Source organism: Protopterus annectens, chromosome 12.part0 (assembly GCF_019279795.1).
Source record: "Protopterus annectens isolate FY-2018-M chromosome 12.part0, PAN1.0, whole genome shotgun sequence".
NCBI classification, from domain to species: domain Eukaryota; kingdom Metazoa; phylum Chordata; order Ceratodontiformes; family Protopteridae; genus Protopterus; species Protopterus annectens.
Genome location: NC_056746.1, coordinates 515264583 through 515280774, shown reverse-complemented (window position 1 = coordinate 515280774; position 16192 = coordinate 515264583). Strand labels below are relative to the sequence as shown.

General features: G+C 34.4%; 1 protein-coding gene across 1 annotated transcript in view; it reads left to right on the top strand.

Moving 5' to 3' along the window:
* PEMT (phosphatidylethanolamine N-methyltransferase) overlaps positions 1–16192 on the top strand; it is a 1144274-nt gene that overhangs the window by 714520 nt on the left and 413562 nt on the right. The window lies entirely within an intron of this gene.

The window sequence follows — 16192 nt, the reverse complement described above, 5'->3', positions numbered from 1 at the left end:
CATTATTTGCTTTATATTTAGGGCCACTGACAAAAGAATATACATTCACAGATTTAAAAATACAGACAGTATGGTAATCAAGAAAAGTTAGCTTTATTTGCAGATATTATTTTGTACTTAAATTCTGAAAGAGACATTTTGATGTTGTGGAACATTTTGATATATTTACTAGTCTTTTGGGGATATAAAATGAATCAAGGTAAAATAAACGCTAAAGCAGTAAACTATGTACCCATACTTGAATTGGTTCAGCAATACCCATATTTATGGAGACAGGTTAAGAAGTATGTACATGTGTGGATTAAAAAGAGTTCTGTTATGTCAGCTAAGGATATGTGGGAAGAATTTAACAAAAAATATTGCAGACATTGAGAAAATGAAAACTCTTGATTATTAACATGGATAAGATATGAGAAGTGAAAATGTTTTAGTCCCTTTAGTTTTATATACAGGTTGTACATATTGTTATCAAATAGAGAAGGAGGAGTTGTAGATGACAAATAATGAAGAGCTGAACGAATTTATACAGGAGAGTTAGAGGGAAAGAGTTAAGTGGAATGAGTTGATTTTGCTCTTAGAACAAGTTTTTTAGGATTATCTGATCTGATGGAATACTTTAGAGCTATTCGTTTAAAGCTTAAATACATAACACAAGTAGAAGGTTAAAAATCAAACTGGAATGAGGTGATGAAGTAGGGAGAGAGTTCAAGAAATAAGGAGACATTAGGATTTTAGATGCATGTCATTAAGGAAACTAACAATAACCATAGAGATTATTATTTATAAAGTAGCAAAATGTATTCTTAGAACTAAGTAAATGCAGGCATAGAGAAAGGAGGTTTACCAGTAGGGATGACTGCAGGCAGAGGTATAGAAAATTGGCAAGACAGGGCTGGAATTTCTGGAGAAAATTGACAAAGAAACTGTAAGAATTCAGAGCAAGTTAGAAGAGATTGGGAAGACAGAATGAAAATGCAATTTACAATGGAGCAATGAGTGGGAGGTTGGCATAATGGTTAAGGTGCTTACCTTAGAAACACAAGGTGCAGGGTTTGATTCTCACATGGGGTCATTGGCTAGGCTTAAAATGGCCTCCAAGAACAGTTAGCCTAGTACTAATCTATGAATCTACTATGAATCTATGAAACAGCAGTATAACTATCAAGTATGCAACAAAGTCCAGAAGATTTAGGATTTTTGTTTGGAAGTGTTTGCATAGTATTTTTATACCCCAAACAGGCTTCAGGGAATTTTTCCATGGATAGATAGATAGATAGATAGATAGATAGATAGATAGATAGATAGATAGAAATGTTGAGAGAGCAAATCATTGTAACTTAGGAAATTGTTATTTTGAGCTGGGACATAAGATCTGAATAGCCTGGACATGGAAGCCTAACTAGGTTTAATGCTACTGCCTGAATAGCCTGGACATGGAAGCCTAACTAGGTTTAATGCTACTGCCTGCCAAAAAAGCAATTACTAAAAAATGAAAATCAAAATCTAAATCAACTATAAGTACTGCATATTGTAAAGGAGACAAAAAAGCTAGACGTAGGATCTTTAGTAAAGGGAAAGAGCAAATTACTTAGAATTAATTGAATTTGTGGGAACAAAACATGCAGAATAATGATCATGAGGGTGAGTAAGGTTTAAGGCAAGACAGGAATTGAACAATTTATATAATATTGGAGGGAATATTGTAAAGGAGACAAAAAAGCTAGACGTAGGATCTTTAGTAAAGGGAAAGAGCAAATTACTTAGAATTAATTGAATTTGTGGGAACAAAACATGCAGAATAATGATCATGAGGGTGAGTAAGGTTTAAGGCAAGACAGGAATTGAACAATTTATATAATATTGGAGGGAATGATTATTAAAAATAAAATATATGTATACTGCATGAAAAATGTAGCTATAAGTCAGTGTCTAAATTGGGATTTAATAAAGATGTTTAAAAATGAATATTACTTGTGATTTTAGCAGTTTTAACAAAACCAGTGAAGGTTTATGTGTACATATTATTACAGGGCTATAGATGCCAGTCTTTATTAGGATAGTTAAAGTCAGCCATTATGATGTATGCAGAGCACTGTTTAATGTAGCCATGCTAAGACGGCACAGTCCATGTTTGACTTAAGAAGATATGTAAGACTCAAAACAGATATACAGCTGTGATATTGATATTATTTAAATGTAATGTAGAATTTCATAGTAAGCCAGATGAATTGGGAGTACAGATGATGCAATCTTAAACCTATCATAGTGTACGAGAGTTTCTAGAGTAAATCTATGCAGCATAATTACTTATCTGTGGTGTACCAACATGTCATAAAAATTGTTTCTGTGGCAGCATATGCTGTAATGTCCTCCAGGAGTAGTAATGATGATACTGGTAATGTTATTATTTAGACTCTCCAATGCAGTGTTAACTTACTCCGTTAGTTAGGAATCTGATAAGTTAGGCACCTATTCATGGTCTCTAAGATTAGCTTTTGGTTTTGAACTATTGTTGTCATTCTTTTTGAGACACATTACCTACAACTTTGGGACCAGGTTTCTCTTTCATCCTCTTTCTTTAAAACAGTCCCTGACTTAAAATGTATTACTATCACTGGAGTAGATGCAGATTTGCCTTGGGTCACAGCTGAGACGTTTCCAGCAGTGAAGCTTTCACACACTTGTCTAAATGAGCTCTGCATGATTGTTTTGGCCCCTCGGGTCCCATAGTCACTCTTGAAACCCAAGTTTTTGCTAATGTCAGACATAAACACTGTAATGTGGTCCCTGTATAAAAAATGAGAGGGAACTAGTCTGAATCTGGGAGAGATCCGCTATACTTTTTTGGTGATATTCAACATTCTAGGGAATCATATGTCCTCATGGACAGTTTAGGCTGTATGTCATGTTTCTGAAGCCCCACCTAGCACTGGGAAACATAACTTTGACAAGGTGCTCAAGAAGTCAGTCTGGTTACAGTTCAGTAGAATACAGTTCTACCTATGTTTAGCTATTTCAGCAAGGCTGGGAGGGAGTTGGGTTATAGAAAGATTTTCATGAACTGTGAAGGAACATTTTTGTTTGTCCAATCCTATTCCCACTATCATGCTACTTTTTGGAGAAGCTTCTTGCAGAAAGGACCAGATTTATTATCACCGCTGGTTAGCCTTGATGAGTCCAAGCCTTGTTCCAGGCCCATCAAACCGACAATCCCAGTCTCAACATTGGGTACTCAAGCACCTGAGGACCTGGCATTTGCTGTCGTTTCTGTTCAGGCACTGAATTTACTGGTGGAGGTGATTTGGAGCCTTGAAACTGCTAAGAAACCTTTCACTAAAGGCAGCAAATGGAGTAAGGACTTCTTTTGTGTTGACAGATAACCCTTTTTTTCTTTGTGGAGTATTCTCCATGTTCGTCTGTCTTCACTGAATGAGTAATTCACAGGTTTTATTAATTTTGTCCTTTGTATGACATGATGGAAAGTAGGAATTAGGCCTAGTACTGACTTTTTAGCCTTGATTTAAGTGAAACCAATTTGATGGAGATGAGCCTGCAAATGATGGATGTATAATTATAACCCTCGAGTCCAGAGGGTTGTGGGTTGATTTACTTAGAGAAATGGTGGTTCAGAGTGAGCCAGAAAATGATGGAGATGTTTCCTGGGGCAACATTATGGAGAAAATATGAAAGGGGGATGCAGAGACGATCCTGAAGAATAGTGGTGGGGTGGAAAAGAAAACAGGCAGAGGAAGTAAAAGAAGCCAAAAGTGGAGTAGCAGAAAAGAAGGCAGAAGAAAATGAAAAACAGAAGTATGTGGTAAGGATTCAAAGTAAAGAAGACAAAGAAACGGACAGGTATGAAGTTTGGGACAATTTAATAATCCCTTTGGGTGTAAAAGCATGTGAGGTAAGACCATTTATTCTTATTAACAAAGAAACATTTTGTGACATTATATTTGAGACAGTCTTTTCAGTGGATTTTTTTTTTTTTTTTTTTTTGGAGAATATAAAAGAAAAAGGAAAGACTGTAGCCCATGGAGTCCTTATGTGATAAAAGCATTTAATGGGGGGAAAAGATTCATGTACAGTTTCAAACAGAGGTAGAAAGATAGACTTTGTAGGGACATTTGAAAACCTTATATACCAAAGTACTGGACATTGCAAAAGTTTATGACAAAAGGGGATTTTGGACTAGTGCCTTGGATTGTAATATATTAAAAATAGAGAAAAAATATACATATGCCAAGCATGATAAATGTGGAAGGAATAGAGGTGTTGTAATATACTGGGGACAACCCAAAACATGTTTTTTTTTGTTTGTTTTGTTTTTTTTTTTGTGGAAAAGAAGGACATTTGATAAGTACCTGTGACAAAAAAAAGCAATGTTATATTTGTGGGAATTGGGACATGATGCAAAAAATGTGAATTGAAATGTTATAAATTTAACAAAATCTGTCATTTATGGATGGATTGCAACAATGAAAATTACAGTAAAGGAAAAGAAAAAGAGAAGAAAATGATCAAAAAGAAGAAATTTTAGAATTAGTAGAAATAGAAGAAAAGTTAGATTGGAAAAAAAATAAAGAGGATATAGAAGAAGGTTCTGAAATAAGTGACAAGAAGACATAAAATGGGAGGTAGTAAAAGGAAAAAAGAATTCTATTGATAAAAGACAGGAAAAGAAAATTTAAAGGAATAAGTACAAAAATAAAAAAAATAAAGAAAATAGATGAAAAAGAATTTATACTGCTAAAGGTGATGGTTTGGTATAATGATTAAGATGTGTAACTCACAAATGCAAGGTACAATGTTTCTCACCTTTGGGAAGGAAATTGGTTAGTCGTACAATGAACTGTTAAGAAAGCTAGCCAAGTAATTAGCTAAGAACTTATGAAACCATGAATGTAAGGAAAAGGGAAAATTAACATTTTCGAGTTCTTTCTGTAAATATGAATAGTATTAAGAATACAGTAAAAATATTAGGAATTGTGCAGTGGTGTAATACACATGATGTAGATACAGTTATGTAAGAAGACATGAGATTTTTAACAAATTAAGAAAGATTACAAACAGAGAAGCTGTAGGGAGGAAAGATCATTTGGAATTTGGGAAATGAGATATGGTCTGGAATAGTCATAATCTGTAGAAATATAGTAAATATGTTAGATATAACATAAATGGAAAGATTAATCATTGTAGATTTAAAATGGAAAGAACAAGTATTTAGAATTATAACATATGTTTATACTAACTGTAAAGAAAGAGAAAGCTTATTTCATCAGATTTTAGACTATGTAGTGGTAAATATGAATATTATAATGACAGAAGACTTTAACTGTCATTTAAGAGGCAAGTATAAAAAGAATGGAAATGAAATAAGAAAAATGTTAGAAGGTATAAGATGTTGTAAGTTAAAATATTGAGACAGAAATTCATGGACTTGCAAAAGGGGTATGTATAGAACTGAAACATATTATCTTATAGTATCACAAAGTTTAGTTTTAGGAAAAAGGGAAGTAGTTGAAACAGGATTTTCTGATCATCTTTCAGTATGGCTAGAGATAAAAGGAAACAAGAAATATACAAAAGTAGGCAAATGAATAAAAAGGATAAATGAGAAAGCATGAAATGAAGAAGGAAAGAAATTAGTAATACAGTTATGGAATGATCATATTACTATGAGAACATTTTATAAAATTGGTCTGAATGGTGGATGTTATTTAAAGAAAAATATAAAAAAATATTTTTACAGTGACAATATGATGTGAGAAAAGTAGAGAAAAAAAATATAAGAACACGTAACAATGCATTGAAAGATTTATAACATAATGATAGAAAGTACTTTGACAAAGAAAAATAATTATATGAAAGTAAGAAAAAAATCCAAGAATTGTTACATAAATAAAGCTAATTTTTACAAGGAAAAAGAGAAGTATCAAGTTACTTAAGCAGATTAGTAAAGGAAGATGGTAGTGTAATGAGTGAAATAAAAAATGTAAAAGAAGAAATAGAAAGAACTCAGGAAAAGATTATGAATAGTGTAGTAAACATGTGCAAGAAATATTTAAAGAAAAAAGAACATAATGAAAAAAGCATGGAAAGTAAAAAAAAAAAAAAAAAGTTAACAGAATAAAGAATTGGAAAAGGAGGTTTCTTAAAATGAGCTAGATAAAGTATAAGGACAAATAAATACAGATTCAGCTGCAAGCCCAGATGGAATATGGTTTGAAATTTATAAAAAAATTAAAGGGATTGACAAAAAAATATTTTTTAAAGATTTTGAATGAATCGTTAAATGAAGGTTTTATATATAAAGAAATTAATATGGTTGAAAGAAGATAGAAGAGAATAGAAAAACTGGAGACCAACAATATTGAATAATAATGATTATAAGATCTTTATAAAAATAATACAAAAGAGATTTGTAACTACAATGGAAAATATTATGGAAGATGGCATATATAGTATAAAGGGGAAGGGTTGTCAGTAATTATTAATGATAGAGAAATGTTGGATAATATTAAGAACAGAAAATAAGAAGCAAAAATCATGACAGGAGATCTTAATAAGGCATTGACACAATTGGACATTGGCAGCTGGGTGATGTAGCAGTTAATGTTGTCACCTCACAGCAGGAGGTTCTGTTCGATTCTCAGCTGGGATGCTTTCTGTGCGGAGTCTGCATGTCCTCCCTGCATTCAAGTGGGTTTTCTCTGGATGCTTTGGTTTCCTCCCACAATCCCAAAGCCATCTGTCTGGAGCATTTCTTCATTGGCCTTCACTTAAAATGGGCTGTGTCCCAGTTAGACTTTCCTGGTAAACAACTGTTAAATAAATAAATAAAATATTACGTGTAATAATGGAAGAATGTAATATAAGTGAGAAAGTTAGGAAATTATGCATGTCAGTGTATAGTAATAATAAAATAAAATACGTGTAAATGGCTGGTTAAGCTACGAGGTACATGTGAAGAGTGGTATAAGACAAGTATGTCCAATGAGTTGTATACTCTTTGCATTAGTTATGAATGTGATAGTATGTGAAATAAACTACAAAATGAAGGAGGTGGGTATCTAACACCTGAAATGTTAAGAATTCCATTTTTGTTAACATATGCAGATGACATTATAATAATTGCAAAAAAAAAACAAAATTTGGATAAAAGAATTAATAATTTACACAAATGAGTGTCTAAAGATGATAGGGATGACTTTAAATAAAGAGAAAAGTAAAGGTTTAGGTGATGTAGTAAAGAGTGAGTGTATATATTTTACAGTGAATGAAATTTCTGTGTTAGGTATAAAATTTGGGAATAAAGATGTAAGTAGAATACAGTGGGAAAGAAAGAATAGAAGTAAAACAAGCATGTCTTTTCTAGAGAACATATAATTTATCATTCAGAAAAAACACTTATTTGATAAATTCAGTACTGATGGGAAAAATAGCATACTTAGCAAGTGTATTTATGTTGACAATAGCATTTGAAAAGGAATTATTGCAAATATGTTTTCATTTATATGGGGATCTAGATTAAACATAGTAAAAAGAGGAGTTTTATATATAAAGAAGAATGAGGTTTAGGGTTAATTAACCCAGTGGTATACACTACTACATTAAATTTGTACAACGTGTTAAAGTGGATAATTGAAATAGATGAAAGATTAGTAGTAAGACTGTATAAATGCAAGTGTGATAAATATCTGGGTATGGTAAAAAAAAGAGTATATAAATGAAGAAATAAAATATTACTAAGAAAAAATATGTTTGTGGAAAATAAAAGTTGATGATATAGAAAAAGACAGAAAAGTATGGTATAATAATGCAGTGATAAAGTATTACTATGTAAAGCCATGGGAAAATCTAACAGATGAAAATAATTAAAGCTATAAAAATAAGAAGCAAGTGGTGTAATCCAAAAGTAGAATGTTATGATTTTTTTGTGGAGACTGGTGGTAAATAAATTGCTATTAAAAGGAAATATGCCATATAAAAAGAAAAGTGATAGACTATGTTTACATTGCAAAGAAGAAACAACTATGGAACACTTGTTTTTGAAATGTGAAAGAACAAAAAAGTTATGGGGAAAACATTGTAAAGATTTCTTTGAAGATATAAAAGAAGTGGATAAAATAAACATGGGTATGATTAAATACAGATATTGTAAGAATAGAAGTAAAGAATATGTTAAAAGAACAGATTAAAAATATTTTATATTATACGGAATGAAAGAATCAATTAAGTTATGTTTAATGGTAAATGGATATTTGTACATATCTAAATATTTGTAAATATGTAAATATTTTGTAAATAAGAGTTATTTTTGTATATAATTAAAGGACCCCTACTCTTTTCAGTAAGTGCCATGGAACTTTTACATCCATCTGAGCTGCAACCATCTCAAGCAGATGTGATCTCAGTTTAACATATCCGAAGAGTGCAGCATCCCTCCCCTCCCCCCTTATGCTGCACTACACTGTCAGCAATTCATCCACCTGGTGTGGAAATACAACCTACAGCATTCTTCAGCATAGGCAAGTGTACTACCTATTTTACCACTGACAGTGCATTTAAGATTTCATCCTCTCAATTTACTTTCTGTATTTTCCATGCCACTAGATGTTCACCACTCACCACCAAATACAGGTTTATCTGTTTCATGAGCACAGGATGACAAAACAGTTGCTCACCTATTTAGCTGCTGACAGTGAAGATGTTCCAGTAAACAGATTATTGTTGTCTAAGTGACTTTCTTAACTCTTGTTTAGTCAAAAAAAAAATAGAGCAGATCATTGTCTAGTGCAACTAAGTAACAGATGACTCTGTGTGTGTGTGTGTGTGTGTGTGTGTGTGTGTGTGTGTGTGTGTGTGTGTGTGTGTGTGTGCGTGTGTGTGTGTGTGTGTGTGTGTGTGTGTGTTGAGGGGTGATGCTTCTAGCGTTTGCTTCTGAAACGTGTGTACATAATGGACATCTGTGTTTATCCACTTACTTGTTGCTGCTGCACACTTTCATAAGCAGCACTTGGACCTGCGCTTCAAGAGAGTCATCTTCTTTAAGGCAGCTTTTCACCAAGGAATTCTGCATGGAACATGCCCTCTTTTGCTATTCAGGCTTCTTCCTACAGCCATTGACTTGGCCATGAGGAAGTTATGGCTGAAGCCCAATACCAGTGAGTCAGTACCTTACAAACCATATAAGATTCTCAGAACCATCCCCCATGAGACATAGCTATCCTTTATCTATCCAGTAAGGAATTTAAGACCAATGACAGGTTAGAGAAGTGGGTGTATGCTTCAGAGGCATATGTATGCTCTTGGAACCTTGAACTACTCCTCTCATATTATTTGTTTCCTGTGAAATCTGACCTAGCAGGCACTAGTCTCTCTGAAAAGACCTCCTTCATTCATTTCCTGAAATCAATTGGAGACTGCTCTGAGCACAATGTAAATATTACTAACCTCTTCATAAGGCTCGTTCATAATGCAGCTGATGAAGCAGCATGTGCTGTGAGAGTAGGCATTGGTATGAGGCTGCATGCCTAGCTTTGCTTTTGTGACTTTGGGGACCACTTTAAGTCATCCTTTGCAAATACCCCCATGATGAATCATCCTTGTTTGTTCCTTATATGAGGGACAAGATGCAGAAGTGTGAGCAGTATGGAAAAATGCTTAGTGCCATGGGAGTCAGATTTGAAACCTATAATAGTAAGTAAAAGGGGCCCAAATTTCTGTGGTTCAGGAAAGCCAGGCATCAACCCTTTGAATCCACTTCTGACAAGAGCAGCCAAGGCAAATGAGTCCCTTTTAGCAGACACATGCTCGTAAGGTGAGAATGACTGCAGAACCAGGGATATCATGGAACTTTCTCTAACAAGTAACTGTACTGTCTCTGCAGGGCTGCCTAACTTATCCTCTGTGGAGGCAGTCCAGGCTCATGTATTCTTCTGCATAGATGGCCATCAAATTGAGTACTTACACACCTCAGGATAACATCCGGAGGTTATACAATTCCCTTTTCCCAGCCCTCCATCAGATAAGACTGCAGTCTCTGGATGTGCTCCCCACCAACAAAAGGCAGCCAAAAGAAATTCTGTTTTTGATTTATTCACAAAGCGCCATCCAGGAAGTTGCACCAGATTGTACAAGATCAGGATTTTTATTCAAGATTCTTTTTGATTCCAAAAAAAACAGGAACCTCAGGCCAGGTCTAGACCTCTGCCATGTAAACAGCTATTGAAAGAAAACACAGTTCAGGATGGTCGTGGTGCAGTCAATTTTGCCTTGCCTACAGTCAAAGGATTGGATGTGCTCGGTTAGTCTTGAAGATGCCTATCTCTACATCAAAATAGCCAAAGCCTCTTGAAGATGTCTGTGTTTCTGCCTGGAGACCAGTCACTTTCATTTCAGGGCACTGCCTTTTTTTTTCACCACAGACATAAAGGTGTTCAGCTGTGAGGGATTTGAGTGTTTCCATATCTAGATGGCTTGCTTTTTGCTGCCCCAATAAAGGAATCATTGGTTAATGCCAGAGACCACTTGCTCCAGCTCTGTCTGTCCTTGAGCATATCCATAATCTATGAGAAATCCATTCTTCAACCAACACAGGCTATTCATTTCGTTATATGCCACCTAGACACAATGAAATGTATACTGTCTCTCTCTCTGGACAAGATTCAAACACTTAGGGGCTCCATTCAAATTCTTCTCCACTTTGACTGTCTACCAGCAGCCCCTGTTCTCAGAGTTCTAGGTTTGACAGCCTCCTCCATTTTGATGGTATGGTTTGCTCATTTTCATATGAGGATTCTTTTTTTTTTTTTTCCTTTTAGAGAATTTTGTAAACACCTATATTGATTTATCACTTTATACATAGGCAAACATACATTTATATAAAAGAAAAATTATAGCAACATGTTCCTAGTTAAAAACATCATCCATGGCGTGTTTTTTCTAGGTGTTATTAATCCAACATTACGTAAATTGCTGAATTCCTGCCTTCCCTTAAATCTCACACCTCCAAAACATTATTCTTCATGTGTTGTTTCCACAATTTCCATTTTTTCTATGTAATTTACTCCTACAGTTTTCTAAACATACCACTTCCAGTTCTTTTATCTCTGCTGCAATATTCAGTACTTCAAATACAGCAATTTTAGACATTGCTTTCCATTTTCTAGTAATTGTTTTGGCAACCACCAGAATTAGACTTAAGAAGGCTTTACTATGTCTAAGCAATTCAGATCCTGAAACCCAGCTCAAAAAAAAAAAAATCTTTAGTTACACCCGTTTGATAACCAGTGTTTCTGACAGACTACTCTGTAGGGAATTTTTAAGTCTGCCAACTCGTTAGACTTCAAAAACATATGTTCTCAGTTAGCTCTTTCTTCCCAGTCAAGCCTGTAACATTTGACATCCAGGAAAAAATTATTTGGAGACTGCGCAGGGTATAAAAATACCTACACAAGCACGACTAAGCAAAAATCTTAGACTTTGTTGCATACTTGAAACCCATACATATGTCCTTCCATTGTTTCCTTGTGAATTGTATATCCAGTCTCTTTTCCCAAACTTTTCTAATGTTCTCTGACTGATTTCTATAGTTATAGTGCAGTATTTTATATGCCCTATTAATTATTCATTTTAACAGCAGCTTTTGTTCTAGAGTCAACTAAAAATTCTACCAGAGCAGATCTTTCAATTAGGATTATCATAATCCCTTATACTTTGCCTGTACTCTGATATCAATCCCTGATAGGGAAGGTAGTCTCTAGCCTGCAGTCCAGCTGTCTTCCTGGCCTCTTCCATTCTGTTACCTTTCTCTCTCTAGTTATTTGCTCCCTATACACTGGTTCCTTTGTAAGTTTTCTCCAGTAAATTCCAGCCCCCTATTGCCTATTCTCTGTATATTGCCTATTCTCTGTACCCCTTTGTAAGTTTTCTCCAGTAAATTCCAGCCCCCTGTTGCCTGTTCTCTGTACCCCAAATTCCAGTCATCCCTATCAGCAAAATCTCCTTTCTCAATTCTCACATTGGCTTAGTTCTTAGAATAATTTTTGCTACTTTATGAATATAGTATTATGTATGGCTGTTATTCTCCTTAACGATATGCATCCAAAATCCACCCCCTTATTTCTTGAATATCCCCCATTTCATCATCATCCCTTTCAATTTTAAATTATAACTTTCTGCTTCTGTTATATATGTGAGCCTTAACTGCGTAGCTCTAAAATATTCCTTCAAATCAGGTAATCCTAAACCATCTTCTTCTGTTGCAAGGATCAGCTTATCCCACTTAACCAATGCCCCCTCCAAGATTAATCCTTCAACTGTTTAATTATTGTCCAGAACTTCTGTTCTTGTTGATAAAAAATGCCTGACCTGTACATAAAACTAAAGGGACTAAAAATATTTTCGCAGCTTCCATCTTGCTATCCATATCCATAAACAAGAGCTTCGAGTTTCTCAGTTTTTATATTATCTTTTAGTTACTTCCAGCATATCCTTAGCTGCCATAACAGTTATTTTTAATCCATACTTTTAAATATTTCATTTTATTGTGTCCCCATAAATATGGATATTGCTGGACCAGTTCATGTGTGAGTACATAGTTTACAACTATAGCCTTTGTTTTACCTTCATTCATTTTATTTTATCTTCTGAAAAGATTTGCATCTGTCTGAAGATGCTCCACAACACCGAGATGTCCTTTTCTGGTTTCATCAGGTACAAAATAATACTGTTTGCAAATAAAGCCATCTCTTCTTGATTACCATAGCATTTATATCCCTGAATTTCTGAGTCACTTATTTTCTTTGTCAGTGGCTCTAAATGTAAAGCAAATCACAAAGGGAAAGAGGACACGCCTGCCTACCTGGTTCCTCTGTTCAGACACAGCTTGTCAACGAGGAACCCTACCACTTTAATTTATGCCTCTGATCCCTCATGTATCCTCCTAATTAACCTTATTGCATCAGGAAATGCAAATTCTTCCATTACCCTATTCATAAAGTCCCAGCTTACTCTGTCAAATGCTGTCTTTGCATAAAGACCCACTAACAACAGTGGTGCTTGCTTGCATTCTTCTTCCCTCTTGGTCCTAATTGCTATGTTAATGCTGTCAGATGTTTTCCTCCCCTCCACAAAACACATTGATTCATAGCTATCAGTTTTGTCAACATCTTTGCCAATCTTTTGGCTATTGTAGACATAAACACTTTATAATCCTGGTTCAAAATTGAAATGGGCCTATTTGAAGCTGGGTCTTTACCATCTTTAGGTATTACAGTCACCACAGCTTTCTTCCAGGATGTTGGTGCTTCCCCTCACTTTAAAATACTGTTAAGACCTTCCAGATTTTTATCACTTTCTTCTCTCTTAGCATCCAGACTTCCACAGGAATACTGTCTATTCCCGAAGACCTTCCTGCAGATTGATTGTATGTCATTGTTTTTTTATCTCATCTTCTCCTGTCTTAACTGTTAATTGTTGAGCCTCATCTAACTTTAACCTTTGCATAATTAAATCTTCAATAAATATTTGCATTTGTGCTCTTTCGTGATTTCTACATTTCTCTACTTTACTCTTCACAAAATGTCCAAAAATAGCTCTAATACCTCTACAGGATCCCTGATTATATTTCTTGTTTTATGCTCCCAGCATTTGGCAATAACCCTTTCTACTTTCTGTTGCCTGTGTCATTGTGCTAAAAGATTTTGTGCTTGGGAGTTATCAAAAAGCAGCTACTTAACAGCATCTTTCTAGACTCATGCATACTATCCAGATACTCCTTTTTCCCCCTTTAGCTTTCTGCATTTCCACCTCTTTTTTTCTGTGAGATTCCTATTATTCTGCAATATTTTACCCTTTGTCAGCCCCTCTAAATAGTTATCATTACTTCTTAACCATATCTCTTTTTTATTTCTACGCTATTTTAAACTCCACATTCATGTTATCCCACTCATTAGCTATATCTTATGAAAAAAAACGTCTTCCCTAATAACTCTTGAATAATTTCTGCTACCCATTCCTTAAATTCCTGTCTTTTTAGCAGGTACGTGGAGAAGCGCCAGCGTCTCACTTTTGATTTATTGCCCTGCATTATTATCTTAGTTGTTATTGGTGTATGATCTGAAATAGTTATTGGATGTGTGTTAAAGCTTTCAATTAAATGCACATGTGTCTGTGCAGTGTAATTTCTGTCTAGTCTAGCCCAGTAATTTTACCTTGGGGAATAAAGTATAAATTCTGAGTTCCTACTTCTGAATTCATGTCTTCCATACCAAATATTTTCTTAAATTTCCTCAGAAATCTACCCTCTTTTTTATTATTTTCCATTCTAGGTCCCCTGATACATTTTCACTGCTGCTAATCAAGTTGCATTCCCAACCTATAAATATTCCCTGCTGGCATCTTTTATTACTCCCCAAATTTTCTTAAGCTCCATAATATAAATTTTAGGTGGAATGTAAATACATGCCTGCAGCCTCTAACTACCACAAATCCACCATTATCATCATTTTTCCCTTTCACTATTGTTCCTTCTCTAGCAATTAGTGTAAGTACTTCCCTTTTTCTTTATCCCTGATACTCTGCTGAATCCATCCATCCTGAAATTCTTTCTTTCTCAAATTTAAATGCTCACTTCTTTCCAAATATGTCTCATTCTGTATTTCTCAGTACAATTCAATACCCTATTTGCCTGTATCTTTGAGGCCATTCACATTCCAAAATAATATGGATAGTGTAACAATTATGATAAATTATTTTCACCTGTTAGATATACATATATGTATCTATATGTATATATATATATATATATATATATATATATATATATATATATATATATGTATATATGTGTGTGTGTGTGTGTTTGTGTGTGTTTGTGTGTGTGTAGATATATATAGTTATGTCTATTTCTAGCTTTTGTTTTACATGCACCCACTAATGTTTGCCGGGTTGATCTTTTATATGGTTGTTTCTTGCCATCTCCATTTGAACCTATATTACATTTTAAAAGACTTTTTGTTTTATGAAAACCCTCAAAAACACCCCTGGAACACCACAATAAGCTATTAAATTAAAAAAAACACATACAACTTTGTACATATTCAAATAATGAAGTTTAACCCACCTATTTGGAGCAGTTGTCCCAAATTGACAGATGTGGCCACAATGATTACCTAACTTAGAATTAAGGTAATCCATGGTAAGGCACATGTTACAGCCTGTGCTAGTAATTGCTGTTTATTTTTACCTTATCTTTATTCCCCTTCCAGATGTGAAAAACAGCTTGTATGCTTTCAGAAAACATTAACTTTTAGGCTTAAAAATGTTTTTATTGCCTACCCCTGTAGTCAGTTTTTATAAGAACAAAATGTAAAGCTGCCCTCAGCTGCAAACTTCTCAACTCACATTGAACATGTATTTGCTTAAGGAAAGCTTTTCATTACATTCAGTGTTCTCTCTTATTTACTTGCTTACACAAAAAAAATTGTCATTAGATTAAGTCAAAGGCCATCATTTAGACATTCACCTATGCAAAATTAAGAGAAAACACAATTCTAAATATGTATTTTAATCTGTGCACTGTTATACGCCACCCCCCCCCCCCCCACCTCAGCAGCCCAAGATTACAGCATGTTGATTTAAACATGCTTTTGTCCTGGCTTTCTTCTTTTTACTTTGTAATGCCTACTTTTGACTGTGGTGGTGGTGCTGCGGTAGCGTTGTCGCCTCACAGTAAGACGTTGTCCTGTTCGATTCTCAGCTAGAGGGTCTTCTGTGGGGAGCCGAAAGACACAACAACTTTGTAATGCCTACTTTTCTTAAACTTGAAAATAAGAAAGAAGTATCTTTATCACATACACAATTAGTGAAAGAAGTATCTTTATCACATACACAATTAGTGAAACTGTCCTACTACATAACATGCAAGTTATGTCATGAAATGTTTCATACAAGTACTGTTAACTAATATTGTTCTTATAGTCATTTTTTTTCATTTCCTTTTAGAGACATTACATACATTAATGACATGAAGTGGGGTATATGCTTTTCAGTCCCAGACAAGTTTAACAAAGTCATCAAAAGTCCAATCCTTCCACTTTTTCTTGTAAAGCCATATTTCACAAATGTGATTTATGCTTTATAATTTCACATTTATTCACTAATTTCAGTGTTGTTGGTCTTCTTC